The sequence below is a fragment of the Nicotiana sylvestris genome, chromosome 3 (genome assembly GCF_000393655.2).
Source record: "Nicotiana sylvestris chromosome 3, ASM39365v2, whole genome shotgun sequence".
NCBI classification, from domain to species: Eukaryota; Viridiplantae; Streptophyta; class Magnoliopsida; order Solanales; family Solanaceae; genus Nicotiana; species Nicotiana sylvestris.
In genome coordinates, this window is record NC_091059.1 from 189,817,549 (window position 1) to 189,832,722 (window position 15,174).

General features: G+C 37.0%; 1 long non-coding RNA gene across 2 annotated transcripts; it reads right to left on the minus strand.

Annotated features, from left to right (window-relative positions):
- Positions 1-7,330: 7,330 nt before the first annotated feature.
- On the minus strand, positions 7,331-12,253 carry LOC104214433 (uncharacterized). Of its 2 annotated transcripts, XR_011405918.1 has the most exons (4): positions 12,144-12,253; positions 11,119-11,210; positions 10,344-10,435; positions 7,331-7,508 (listed from the first exon to the last, which is right to left on the minus strand). It is a non-coding gene; the product is annotated as an uncharacterized lncRNA (long non-coding RNA). The 2 variants fall into 2 exon arrangements; XR_707900.2 differs by lacking the exon at positions 7,331-7,508 and having other exon boundaries at positions 10,223-10,435.
- Positions 12,254-15,174: the final 2,921 nt, after the last annotated feature.

Genomic DNA, 15,174 nt, shown 5'->3' on the forward strand with positions numbered 1-15,174 from the left:
GGTTGTTTTTTTGCAACTTGGGGCCTACCTAATAGGTTATTAGAGGGTTCTGTGGGACTTGAGTGTAATTCTTTTTCATTAGGTATAACAGGTTTATACACGTTTATGACACGTGTCACATTTGTTTGAGAAAGCTGCTTTGTTTGTATCGAAGAAGATGGAAATTGCAGAAAAGCGGCGTTAAACAATTCGTTGGGCTCTTCACCCTCTTTATCAGGTGAGTGGAGTAGATTAAATTTATTGGAGAGAGTGATCTTCTCTTTAATGGAGCTTTCTTGGATTGTGCTTTTGTTGTCGATTGCATCTAACACTTCACTTTAACTCAAAAGATTAACAAGACTTTATCCAAAATATTTTAAGCAACAAACATAAACAAATCAGGCTTTTATATGATCTTTCCAGCAATATTAATACTTCCCCTAAACTTTACAGTAACAAAAAGTGACCCAAAAAAAAAGCTTAGATCAAACAGAATTCTTCGTTCACCAACTCAACAAATCTACTCCTAAAAGTCTTTATAGAACCTTTATACTTTCTATTATAAAAATATTAGCATCAATATCTCATAAAACCCACTGGGACTGCGACTCTGCGAGTGATAATATTAAGAATCCAAATGCAATCACACATGAGAAGTGAAGAAGTAAAGCATTAGTAACATGGATCTAAAACATTTGAATCATATACTGGACCTTGAGCAATAAAACTTTCTCAATGTATTGATAAGAAATTTCAAATAAACCAGCTGGTACAGTTGCAAAACGTCAAACCCAATGTGAAACCAAGGAAACTGAAGCGGAGCTAATGGATGTAGCTCGGACGACCTCGCACTCGACGGTAACCGGACCTTCTGAATGGGTTTTGCCTCAAATTTTTCAATCGATTTCGGATGAAACTGGCAAGTTTTAATAGTGATTTATTGGCTGGTTTAAGGTGGTGCTTTTGGGCGGCTCGCTGGTGACTCGATGGCAACTGATTTTGGACTATTTCATGTCGGTGTTAGTCATTTTAATATTAAAATTATAATATTAAAGTGCATTATTTTTTGTGAGATAGTGGTTACAAATTGACAAGAAAGTGATTATTATTTTGTTGTAACTCTTGAAATCACTAATGCCATGATCTACTACTTATTACACACTAAAACTTATATTTTGTAACCACAAACTCATATTCTATTATTTTATTATCCTACTATCTTATTATTTATTTCAAGGAAGAGATTCTACACCTATAAATTGTGGTGTTTATTCTTTGTTTTCAGTATGAGAAAAGTGTTATAGTGTACGTGAAAAAGGTATGACTGATATTGTGAAAAAGAGAATTAAAAGAAAGAGAAAATCTAAGTCTCGAACTTTTTCTCTACAAAAGAGAATATTATTTTTGTTGAAGGAAGGAGTTCATTCTGATGGAGCTTTGGACTCAATAACTTGCCTAGAGTTTGTTCGAGTCATACGACATTGTTGGGCTGCTGTATTTTGGAGGGGACAAGTCAAGAGTATTGTTGTTGGACTTGTGAAGATGCTACCACAGTAGGCTTGAATCTCCTTAAAAAGAGCGATATATCCGTGCCTCAGCTTGAAGATATTATTTATTTTTCTTCATCTTATTTTTAACTGTAGTTACTTATAATCTCACCAACATTATAGTTAGCTAACTGCATTTATGTGGCTGATTTTGTGGTATATAAGGGCGTTTTGGAGCCGGTTCTAAGGTGGTAATGGCAGTGGATTTACATAGTCCCCTTCTGGAAGAGTTGGCCCTTCCCATTTCTACTAAGGGATTTTTTCATTCATGTACACTATTTGAAACCTTATTACGAAAAATGTTCATGTTGTTGAATTTACCCGACCTAAACACGGTTTAGTTATAAAATATATCCAATCTATTATTAGTGCTTAAATTAGGGAATTTAGTTATATCTTTTTCCTATTTTCTCTCCACTCATCTTTTAATAGGACTCCTTCCAATTGTGTATTAACTATTTTAATCCATAACAAACGGAACTTCAATCACACAAATTTTAGAGCAAACACTATTCCCGTTCTGTCACAAGTTCATAACTACCAAATAGTTCTAGTCCTATTCTGTTTACAATTTGGGTCAAATTAAGCATTAAAGTTTTTTCTCCTTAATTTATTTTACTTTTTTTCCCCCTTCAGGCGAGGACTTGGGAGTTGAAAATAAACCTAGAAATTACAATTACCACCTTCATTTACAAGAAGACAACGATAAGTATATGTAAGCAAATGTCAATGACGAATATTGGTGGGTTATTGCATTACTGAAGTTATCTTAAAGCAGTTTAAGTTTTGCGTTGCTCTAATTAATCTGAGACTTCGCGGTCTGCTCTTGGACTATCGCTCTTTTGAATGTGTTCATGGTTTCAAGAAACTTGTAAAGTGCCTACAATAGTGAGACTCAAATAATTAGCGGCATCTCGAACAATATATGGTACAACAACATACAAATTTAAAATATTTTTCGTACAAATTTAATACAAATTGACATATCTATAATAATATACATACTAAAAACAAATTTCATTTAACTAATTATATAGTATACACTTATTTACAACTTATCTACAACTTTCATACATTATTTTTTCCTAGTTAAATGTATCTACAATATCACACAACTTAAATATAATTTTCATACAATTTATATACAAAATATCTTTTGTATGTATTTTGTATCCTATCTATACATAGTAAAAACAAATTTCATATAGCTAATTATATATTATATGTCACGACCCAAACCGAATGTCACGACCCCAAATACCCGGTCGTGATGACGCCTATCATATTACTAGGCAAGCCAACCCAAACCATTAACTACAACGAATTCCTTTTATAAAACCATTTTCTAACACAGGTTTAAATACCAATTTCCATAATAAGTGTTTAAAAACAACAAAATATAAGCAGAAGTCAAATAAACATGAACTACACAACCCCAAATATCTGGTGTCACGAGTCTAGAGCCTCTACTACATAACTGATTGTCTGAAACAACATAAGTCTAGAAAATGCGGAAAAGAACAAGATAAGGAGGAGAAAACTGGGCTGCGGACACCATGCAACTACCTTGAAATCTCCGGCAACCTCTGGATCAGCTAAGGACACTCACTCTGCCACTCTGGCACCTGGATCTGCACACAAGGTGCAGGGAGTAACGTGAGTACGCCAACTCAGTAAGTAACTATAGTAAATAAGGTCTGAAAGCACTGACGAGCAGTTAAAAATCATGTAACTGAATAAACAACAGGACAACAGGTCAACTTCACAGTTGAAAACCAGTTTCGTCGTAAATCATCAAATTTCAGTTTAAACACTTGAAATCATATACTTAGCAATTTTTCCAATAGAGGCTTATTTTAAAAGAAGAGTGAAATCAGTGAAAATAACATAATTGGGCCCCTCGGGCAACCTCTCAGTCACTCGTGACTCAACTCTCGTCACTCAATACTCACTCTCAGCACTCAGGCTCATTCATATCTCATAGTAATGGAAATTATAGTAACCGTTGCGGTGTGCAACCCGATCCGTAATTTATAGTCGACTACGCTAACTGGGGGTGTACAGACTCCGGAGAGGCTCCTACAGCCCAAACGTCATATCGCTGCGGCGCGCAGCCCGATCCAATACATATATTGTTGCGGCATGCAGCCCGATCCAATATATATATCGCTGCGACATGCAACCCAATTCATATAAGTATCGCTGTGGCGTGCAACCCGATCCATAATATATATACATATAATATCCTCACTATTAGGTTCTCAACCTCTCTCAGTCATTAACCTCATAGCCTCTCGGGCACAACAATAGAAATTAGGGAACTCAGTCCAAGCAGTCCTCACAATTAGAAGTGGAGTAATAAAACCAGTTTTAAACATTTAAACAGGTAAAACATGACTGAGGATATGTTTTCAACAAGTAAAGTGAGGAAAACAGTAAAAATGCCCTTAAGGGTCTCAACAGGTCGGCACAAGGCCTCAAACATGGCGTACAACCAATAATACAATATAAATGACTAAAGTACGGAACAATATAAGATTCCAAATCAAATACATAGCTTAATAGTCGCTAAGGGACGGACCAAGTCACAATCCCTACAGGTGCACGCCCACACGCTCGTCATCTAGCATGTGCGTCACCGTATTTATCAAAACAAGTCAAAAACCGGGGTTTGTACCCTCAATTCCAGATTTACAATGGTTACTTACCTCAAACCCGTGAAAATACTACTCTGCAATGCCTTTGCCCCTCGAATCGGCCTCCTCTCGCATCGAATCTATCCAAAATCAGAATTACGGTGTCAAAATATGCTAAGGGAACGAAGCCCAAGCGAAAACAATCAAATAATACCAGAAATCTCGAAATTGGCCAAACCCAACCCCCGAGACCACATCACGAAACTCGATAAAAATCATATCAACGGAATCCTTATGCTCCCACGAGTCTATATATATCAAGAACACTAAAATCGGAGTCCAAATGACCCCTCAAATCCTCATTTAAAGGTCTCTTACTCTCAAGCCCTAATCCCCAATTTTTCTTCCTTAATTTCCACTAAAACCATGATTAAACAATGGAAAAATGATCTTAAACCCAAGTAATTAAGTTTAGGGAACTTATCCAACTGATATCCTTTGATTCCTCTCGAAATCCTATGCCTTAGCCTCTTTCCCGTCTAAAAAAATGGAGTATTTTGCAAAAATTCGCGAAGAAAGCAATATATACCTTCTGGCCAGGGATTTTTCGCATCTGCGGCTATATTTCCGCTTCTGTGGTACCGCATTTGTGGTTCTTCCTCCGCTTCTGCAGAAATCACTTACTCACCTTAGTCCGTATCTGCGGTCCCCTACCCGCATCTGCAACATCGCATATGCGGTCCTCTTAGCCGCTTCTGCGGTTCCTACTCCTCAAGCCATTTTGCTTCTGCGATCAATTCCTCCGCTTATGCGGCGCCGCACCTGCGGTCCCCAATCCGCAGGTGCGGAAATACCAGAAGCAGCAACTTCATCAGTTGCAACAAAGTCCAAACTTCTCCGTTAACCATCCGAAATTATCCCGAGGCCCCGTGACCTCAACCAAAAGCACAAACATATCCTAATACCTTATTCAAACTAGTACCAATCTTCAAAACACCTCAAATAATATCAAATCAACCAAAACACATCGGATTCAAGCCAAATTTTCTAAAAATCTTCCAAATTCCGCTTTTGATCAAAAATCCAACCAAACCACGTCTGGATGACCTGAAATTTTGCACACACATCCCAAATGAAACCACAGAACTACTGCAACTCTCAGAATTCCATTCTGACCCCTATATCAAAATCTCACCTATCAACCGGAAATCGCCAAAAATCCGATTTTGCCAATTCAAGCCTAAATCAACTCCGAACCTCAAAAATTCATTCCGATCACGCTCCTAAGTCACAAATCACCTCCCAAAGCTAACCGAACCATCAGAACTCACATATGTGCCCTCTAACACATAAGTCAACATCCAGTTGACTTTTCCAACTTAAACTCACTCTAAAAAGACTAAGTGGTACAAACTTTACCAAATCCTTTCCAAACTCGATCCGACCAAATTGATACCACATAATACGGATAAAAAAAGCATAAAGAAGCAGAAATAGGGAAAATAGAGCGGTAACTCATGAGATGACTGGCTGGGTCGTCACATCCAAGGGCGGTGACGGGCACCCGGTACCTTACTCAACCGAGTACCAACATAACATATCTTTCTTATCATACTATTGTCACACCTCCTTTTTACCGCAAGGGCGCAGGGGAGTTTTTCCAATTAAAGGACAATCGAAACAGGATTTATTATTTAATTCAAAGTCGCCACTTAGGAGATTTATGGTGTCCCAAGTCACTGGTTAAATCCCGAATCGAGGAAAAGATTGACTCTGTATTACAGCCCGCGAACCAGAAATCTGGATAAGGAATTCTGTTAACCCGGGAGAAGGTGTTAGGCATTCCCGAGTTCCGTGGTTCTAGCACGGTCGCTCAAATGTCATATTCGGCTTATTTATCTAATTTTAATACATGTTGAACCTATGTGCAAATTTTAACTTTTTACCGCTTTTATTATTATTATTCTTAACGAGAATTGCAACGTCGTGAAAACACATCTCGAACCACGTCACATCAATGCACCCGTGGTTATTGACACATTTCGACTCCGTTGAGATTTGGATTTGGGTCACATAAATGTGCACCCGAGTTTAAGAAAGTAAATTATTAAAAGCGCGTCTAAAATGACTAGCACGTTATTATCTTTGGGGAGGGCCGTGAAATTCACTAAATGGCCTATCCCGAATTCTAAATGTTTTATTTTAACCATTTATTAAGGGCCCCGCAATTTATATATTTTTGTTTTGCGATGCTCGTCTCATTTATTATTTAAAAGGCAAACCTAAAAGCGACTATGATTTGCTATTTTTATTTTGTCTCTAAAAATTAAAGAAAAGGCCCTAATTAATTAATACGTCAACAACCTTACTATGAGAAAGATTGCCTCCAACATTGGGCCTACAAGGACGTTTGCAGCCCAACGAGCCCGGGGTTCGAGCCTGGACGGGAACATCGCAACACGAATCTGGGCAGCCCAATCAGCTCCAAATGAATCATCTGATGGCCCAGACCCAAACAGTACTTTATTTACATTATCAGTACTGAACTAGTACTCGAATAACTTGGTATTTTAAACTATTGGGATACGGAAGTGAACTATATGAAATCCGGAGCTATTTGAACTTGTTTTTACAATTATTAAAACGAATCAATGCTTAAGAACTGTCATGAAAAAAATAAACTAACACTAACCACTTTAATGATTCACGATTTCCTAATAGAACTGCTGAAGGATACATTGAGACTAAAAACCATTCAAGCCTATTTTATAACTACTGAAATTAAACATTCAAGGTAGGCCTTTTAACTAAGGTTCTAAAAGAACTACTGAAATCAAGTCACACTATACAGCCGTAGTAAACCATCCAGGGAAATTTTGGCAGTCTACTACAATCCCTATACAGCCTGGTCATATTTAAATTACCTGTTGAGAATGAAACAAAACAGCCACTCCAGGTTTTTTCTTATACTACGCTAAACGGATTCACAAAGTTCTTTAACACGAAATTAACTATGACTAGTCATGAACTACTATGTACCATGAATTTGGCTACAACCAGTACTCAACAGGTGTAAGAATCAACTAACAAGGAATTAACTACAATTGGTGATTTACTGGGAAAACCAATCCAAGAAAACTAAGCTATAATAGTCTATAATCCAGTTATTGCATAGCCCAGTTCAGTTCAGCCAACGCAACTATAAACAAGAGTCTAAACATCCTTAACGAACAAAAACGTTCAAATATACAAATCAGAAACTGAATTAAATTAAAATCTTCAGGCTTCAATTACAAGTTCATCCTTTACATTTCAGCTTCACAATTATTGAAGTCAAGCGGTGTACCTGGAATTGGAACAGAAATAAATTAGAAGAAAGATCAGCAACATCAGTAATACGAGCAGCAATACAACAGCAGTTCACAGCAACAATTTGAAGTTCCAAACAGCCACAAACAGACTCAACCGAGCTTGAGTCAAGCCAAGATTCTACTACAAAACTGATCTTTTAAACTCTCAGAAACTGACTTTAAGCTTTTGAAATTAGTTCCAAAACTGACTGCCTTTCAAAAGAACTCTCAAAAACTCTCTGAACTCCTCAGAATATTGTTCAAAGACTGACTAAGCTCTCCAGTCTTTAAGCTTTAGAAACTGATTTTCAAGACCCTCTCTAACTGATTAAAGACTCTAAAAAATGATCTCTGAAACTTGAAGCAGAGAATTTTAAAACTGTTTATGATTCTCAGGGAGCTGGACTACTTGCTGAGATTTTGACAAGTTAATTAAGGTAATGAAACAGTAAAAGATCTCTCAACTCTCTTCCTTAAGGTCTGAACCCCCCTATTCTAAGGTCTGCCCTGTATTTTATACCCTAAGACAGACCCCTTTTCCAGCCTGTTTTAACACTTAGATCATTAAGAAATGTATTTCTTCCATCATATTCCCTGACAACCACTACTAAGTGTCTAATTTCATTATTTAATTCAAAGGTGTATGGGCAGCTTGAATTTAAAACTCAGGCGTGCCCTGACAACCAGAATGGGCTTCCACTTGATTTTAACACTTTCACTTCAGTGATTTACCCTTAACTTCATTAACTAATGATACCTAAACTGACTAACAAGCATGATACAGATTCAAACAACAGCTAAAACAAACAAATTCACAAAACTCAACTAATTAACCAATTCAGTGTTTTATTCCAACAGCAAAAAAACAAGATAACACTGAATTGCCCATAAGATTGTTTAACAATACGCACGAGCATGGGATGAACAAGTTCTATTAAGTTGAAATGAACCAGTTTGACTGACTAAATTATTAAACAAGGCAGGGTTTCACACAACTGACTATACAGACTTGTGAGACCAAGAACAGATTCCCCAAATATTATGACAAACAAAACAGCGAATTGACAATAGAATAAACAAAATGCCAAACGTTTGTTCTTGATAAACAAAATGGTCGAATAAACAAAATGCCAAAACAGAGGACTGGTCGAGTTTCAATCCAAAAAAGACCAGAGAAAAGAAAAAGAGACGGGGAAAGATTGACAACAGAGTAAACAAAACTAGGAAATAAACTCACCGGCCAGGCTCGAACTGGGAAATGACATGCTGAGTCAACACAACATAATGCCAAACATTTGTTCTTGTTGGAGAACAAACGGGCGTCATTATTTGATGTTGAAACAGACTTGAATAAATCAAGAAATCCAAACGAACGACCCCCTTGTGCATTGGTCCCAATTTAGGGTTCTAAGGCTTGAACTTAGATTTGATATTCGACGAACTTTGGTCTAATTCGAAAGAAATCCATGATGAATTCGTTATGAAGGAGTCACGGGAGGTATGTGGTGTTGATTTGGGGTCGATTTGGATGAACTAGGGTTTGTGTTGATTTCTTTGATCTAAGATTCGAGAGGCTCGGGGGTGATTCGAAGAAAAATGAGCGTGGATTCGGAGAGGGGATGGTTTGGTGGTTCAGGGGTGTGATTTTGGCGGTCATTGGAGTGGTTGTCGCCGGGTTATGGGCAGTGGCATGGAGGGGCAGCTGCTAGGGTTTTGGGGCTGTCTGGTGAGAGAATTGGGAGAGACGAAGGGGATGAGGGTTTGGGTGAGTGAAACGGGTTTGAGGGTTTAGGGGGGGGGTCTTTGGTATGATGAGATTAAAGAATTAATCTAAGCCGTTGGATTACGAAAATCTAACGGCTGTGATCAGTCTCTTAGGGCGAAACGGGGTCGTTTGGTTTAGTAGGGGTGGAGGGTTGGACCGAGTTCAGGGACCGGGTCAGGGTCGGGTTAAGCCGTGTTATGAGAGGGGTGATCTGGACCATTGGATTGATTTAATCCAACGGTTTGGATTACACGTGACAAAAACGACGTCGTTTGGTTTGGTCCAGTGGCGGATTGGGTTGGGCTAAAAAGACTGGTAATTTGTTTAGGCCTGGATATTCGGCCCAGTTCCGATTTTCCTTTTTCTTGTTCTGTTTGTTTCTTTTTCTTCTTTTTCTTTTGTTTCCTAATTAATAAAACTAAAATTCTAAGTTAAATTATAAACCAAATTAGCTTAACATACTAATTAATTCCTAATAACAATTATCACACCAATTAAATACCAATTAAAATAAAATCACACAATTGGACGTTAAATGCTAAAAATGCAAAGTACATATTTTTGTGATTTTCATTCTCGTAAAACCAAATATTGTTTAATTAATTCCTAAATTGTAAAGTTAAATCCCAAATGCACAGGCAACATATTTTTTGTATTTTTCCTTAATTAAAATAAAAATAAACATGCACAGACAAATACAAATAAATCACAAACAACACAAAACTATTTTATTTTGAATTTTTGGGAGTAGTTCTTGTAGGGCAAAAATCACGTGCTCACAACTATTATGGGTAAATGTGCCAAAAGGGTCATCATGAGATAAACATAATAAAATATAAGTTAACACTAGACATATGATGACCTAACATGACATAGAAACTTATATATGTGACATATGTGCCTATAAGACCAAAGTGATCACTCATACACTGAACATAGGCCGACAATGCCATACAATTTTCACATACATGACATCTGTCTACAAGTCTCTAAGAGTACATAAACATCATAAAGGTCGGGACAGGGCCCCGCCATACCAATTAATACATGTCTAAATCATACTAACCAAATAGGCAACTCCGGAGCAAGTGGAGTGCACCAACACCTTTCGCTGAGCTGATAGCCTACTAGGAGGAATGTAAACCTGTCTATCGGGACCTGTGGGCATGAACATAGCATCCCCAGGCAAAAGGGACGTCAGTACGAATAAAGTACTGAGTGTGTAAGGCAGGAAAGCATAAACAAGAACAGTAATGTAAAGAGAGATAGAGGAAATACAACCTGTAACATATGAGTGCCTCTGGGGGCTACTAACATGAAATGCATAATACATATATATACATAAACTTTTAAAAACATACGCCTCTGTGGGCATCATTATCATCACATCGTACCCGGCCTCAAAGAGGACTCGGTAAAAACATACCCGGCCATTATAAGGCTTGGTAGAATCGTACCCGGCCACGTGGAGCTCAATAAACCCAACTGATCAGTGGTTGCACAATAGGTACCGTACCCGGCCAACTATAGCGCGGCTCGGTATAGTAAAATATATATATATATATATATAATGCATTCTCGACACATGGAATCACGTTCTAAACCTTTCGGAGTGACATAAGGTCGTTGCACCTTCGATTAACATTATGGACATCCATACCTTCAAAATGAACCTTGGTAAGATTCAAGGATCATACACACTTGTTTAGAATAACTTTATAAGGAAAGAACAACATGGACAACCTTAGTTTCTAGGAGTAGATCAGTTATGAATTAGCGTACCGTTTATGTTCATTTCACTTTAGATCAGCCAATAGAAAGAAGTAAGTTCCTTAACATACCTTAACCACGTTGAGTCCATAATACCTCCCAAGCAACTCCACGTTGAGTCCATAATACCTCCCAAGCAACTCTTCAACCAACTCAACTCAATCTACCATTGCATAAGGAGATTCAAAATCAGTATTGAATAAAGGCTAAGTCTGCAACTTAAACTTGTAGCTCGTTCATATAAATTCGGGCAGCATCTCCCCTGTAACAAGAGTCTCCTTCAATACCATATACCAAAACAAATTACCAGAGAAATCCAGCAATACATAATTATGAACAACAAGACACCATAAAACAACAATAAGTCATAACTATTTTACGACGAGCGACAAGCTCCAATTGAAATTCGTATACCCCATATCACCCCTTATAGACTTTTTACTTTAACTTAATAGTATCATTAACATGATAATAAAGTCATTCATCAATAATTCCAGCCTTATACCATATATCCATAACACAGAAAACGATCCACAATTCCAATTATTCTTAATTAGCAACTTTATTCACTAGTTCATATCTAGTTCATCCATTTAACTTAACCAATGCCAAGATAACCTTAAGCGCCTGTAGGAACACAATATAATTATCTCCTACAGTGTATGCAAGCCAAAATCCATGTTATATTTAGCTTGCAACATCCCAAAACACCCCAATCAATTCATACCAAAAACGACGACTATAGTAGTGTCAAACACCCCAAAAATATTACAAAGAATGACTAATCCATCATTTCGCCATTATGTGGTGTTTATCCACACCATTTATCCTCCAAAAACTCCATTAAATAGAAGCAAAATATATAGATCAAAAGCTACACGAAACAGCCCACAAGACAGTCCATTACAAATCAAATAACTCGAACTCACGGCTTCCGATCACCGTCCCGTGAGTTCTAACTATTATGAAATGAATTAATCAACCTTAATTGACATTTAATAGCTTGAAACCAGAAATTAGTCATTTTTATTAACTTCAAAATACCTTCCAAAACTCAAACTACAAAGAAAAAGAGAGGCTATATAGCGATACTTACGTCGTGGGGATCGTTCTAGTGTTATTGCTTCGTGATTTCGTGCCATAGATGATAATCTTGTTGGATATCCTTGTGGATAGCTTGAGGGTGAGGTTAGGAGTGATATTTGGTCTAGGTCTCTGGAATAATGGAGAAGGAGACGAGTTTGGGATGTAAATATCCCGTTTTTCCAAAAGTCAAAAAGGTGCCACTTGGCACCCTCACATAGGTCCTCCTTCAGGCACTTCTATCTTTTTATCCGGATGTCATATGAACAAACGGTTTAGAGCGTTGGAAACTAAATTCCAAGACCTTAAATTTGGTATATAATATTTCCCAAAAAGACCTCATATAATATACAAAATTTATTGCTCAAAAAGCTCCATTACAAGGCAAATCCTTAGTCGGTTTTTCCACAACTTAAATCCGATTTTTCTCAAACTTTATACTTCATATCCAAACATCATATATAGTCATATCATGGCTTTAAACTCATTTAAATCATGATTAACAAGTCTCACATTCATCTTAACTTACTTAACACTTCGGCAAACCTTTCTTATCCTTGTAGAAGAATTTCATCCTTTTTGAGCTTACATTAGATAATCCTATAATGATAGTGACGTCTGAAGTACGGGGTGTAACAACATGTACCCTTATAGACATTTGTCCTTAAATATTAACTCTTAAAGGCTTGCAAAAAATGGGACGTAACGCCAAATATACGTTCAAAGAGGATCTCATTTCTAAGCTTACATCAATTGACTTACGACGTAATTTCACGTACAAAAACATGGGTTGTAACATTATACAACTTATCTACAATTTTTATACATTATTTTTACCTAGTTAAATATAACTACAATATCATACGACTTAAATATAATTTTTATACAAATTTTATACAATATGTCTTTGTATATATTTTGTATCTGATTTGTATATATTTTGTATCTGATTTGTGATTCTTCCTCTCTAAAATTCTAATCAAACTTACTCTCTTAATACAATTTTGATACATATCAATAACTCTATATAAAAAGATTGTATTGATAACTTAAATGCAAATTTTATACAACGATCCATACATTATACAACTATTGTTTTACTTTCATACAACATTCAAATAAAAAAAAATATATAACTATAGCAGAATACAATTTACATACATTTATACTACAATTTTTCTACAACTTCGTAAGTACATGATATGTCATGTGTTCTTCTTCTTCTTCTTCGAGTTTCAATTTGAAATTCAGTCAAATCAAGTCTTATCTTCATCAAAACACCCTCAAAATTGAGATATAAACTCCAAACAATATTCTTGATTGTTTGTAAAAACACCCAATCAAACAAATAACGGTTTTCGAAAACCCAAATTTGATTTCAAAGCTTCAAAGCTTTTTAATGGATGTCAATGGTGGAGAGTCAAAATTTATTGATTGACAATTTCAATTTGAACACTAATTGTGCAACATGAAAGGAAATTAAGTTAAAATGATTGAAATCCATTGATGAATTTCATTAAAACTCTATACAATAAGAAATCATAAAAAACAAAGAACATCAAATGAAGAAAATTGAGAAAAATAACAGAGAAAGAGAGGAGAGAGACGATGTCACGACCCAAAACCTAGACCCGGTCGTGATGACGCCTCTCGTGAAGACAAGGTTAGCTGACACAACACCCAATTCATTTTAAACAATTAAAATAACACAATTTAAGTCATTAACATGATTAAATCCCAAAAGAAATAGTGAAACAATACAATTTGCGGAACAAACACAGCCCGACATCGGGGTGTCACCAGTCATGAGCCTCTAACATAAGTCTATAAGTCTGAAAGGGTTTATACAGTCTATTACAGAACTAGAAATAGAAAGTAAGATAGGAAGGAGAAACATTGGGCTGTGAACACCGAGCAGCTACCTAGTGGACTCCAAATAGCCTACTGGGAGCGATCAACCCTCACTGACAGGACCTGAAGCTCTTGAATCCACACACAGGGTGCAGAGAGTAAAGTGATTACTCCAACTCAGTGAGTAATAACAATAAATGAAGACTGGGCGATAAGAAATCACGTAAAAACACAACAACATGCTATAAAGAGGCAGTGTAAAACCAATAAAATGCAATAAAATAGTGAAATCTTATAAAAACACCTTAGTTCAGAATAATCTTCTTTAAAATACCTTTTTGAAAGTTAAACAAGTAAAATGAAAGGCAGCTAGAAAAGATAAACACATAAAATCCGTCCCTCGGGCATAATGTCAACAGAATCAGCCCCTCGGGCCATAACATGGAACAACACCAGCCCCTCGGGCTATATCTCATATCATAATGGGTACACGCGCTCACTAAGGGTGTACAGACTCCGAGAGGGGCCCCTTACGGCCCAAGCGCAATATCAAGCCATCTCGTGGCATAATCAAATAGGCTCTCGGCCTCATATCAAGCCACCTTGTGGCGTAGAACTCAGGCCCTCAACCTCATAATCATAATCAGTACAACATTGTTGCGGCGTGCAGCCGATCCCATAATAACCTTACAACACAGGCCCTCGGCCCTACTCAATCAGAAATCTCTAAAAGTCACTCGGGCACAGTAAAATATGATGCTTAGCCCAAAATATCATTTAAAGTGTTAAAACAGAGTAAACATAGCTGAGTTAGGAAAATAATATAATATAGCATGACTGAGTACAGATATAAAAATCAAAATAGTTAGGAAATAGCAGTAAAAATCCCCTAAGGATCCAAAACCGTTGGCACGAGGCCCAAATATGGCATTCAACCCAAAACATAATCATAGCAAACAGTTTCTAATCAAATACGCGGTAAAATAGTCATTCGGGATAGACTAAGTCACAATCCCCCAATGGTGCACGACCTCACGCTCATCATCTAGCATGTGTGTCACCTCAATATAGCATAACGATGTGAAATTCGGGGTTTCATACCCTCGGGACAACATTTACAATCATTACTCACCTCTATCCAATCCAAACTCTAGCCCGCGATGCCCTTGCCTCTCGAATCGGTCTCCGTATGC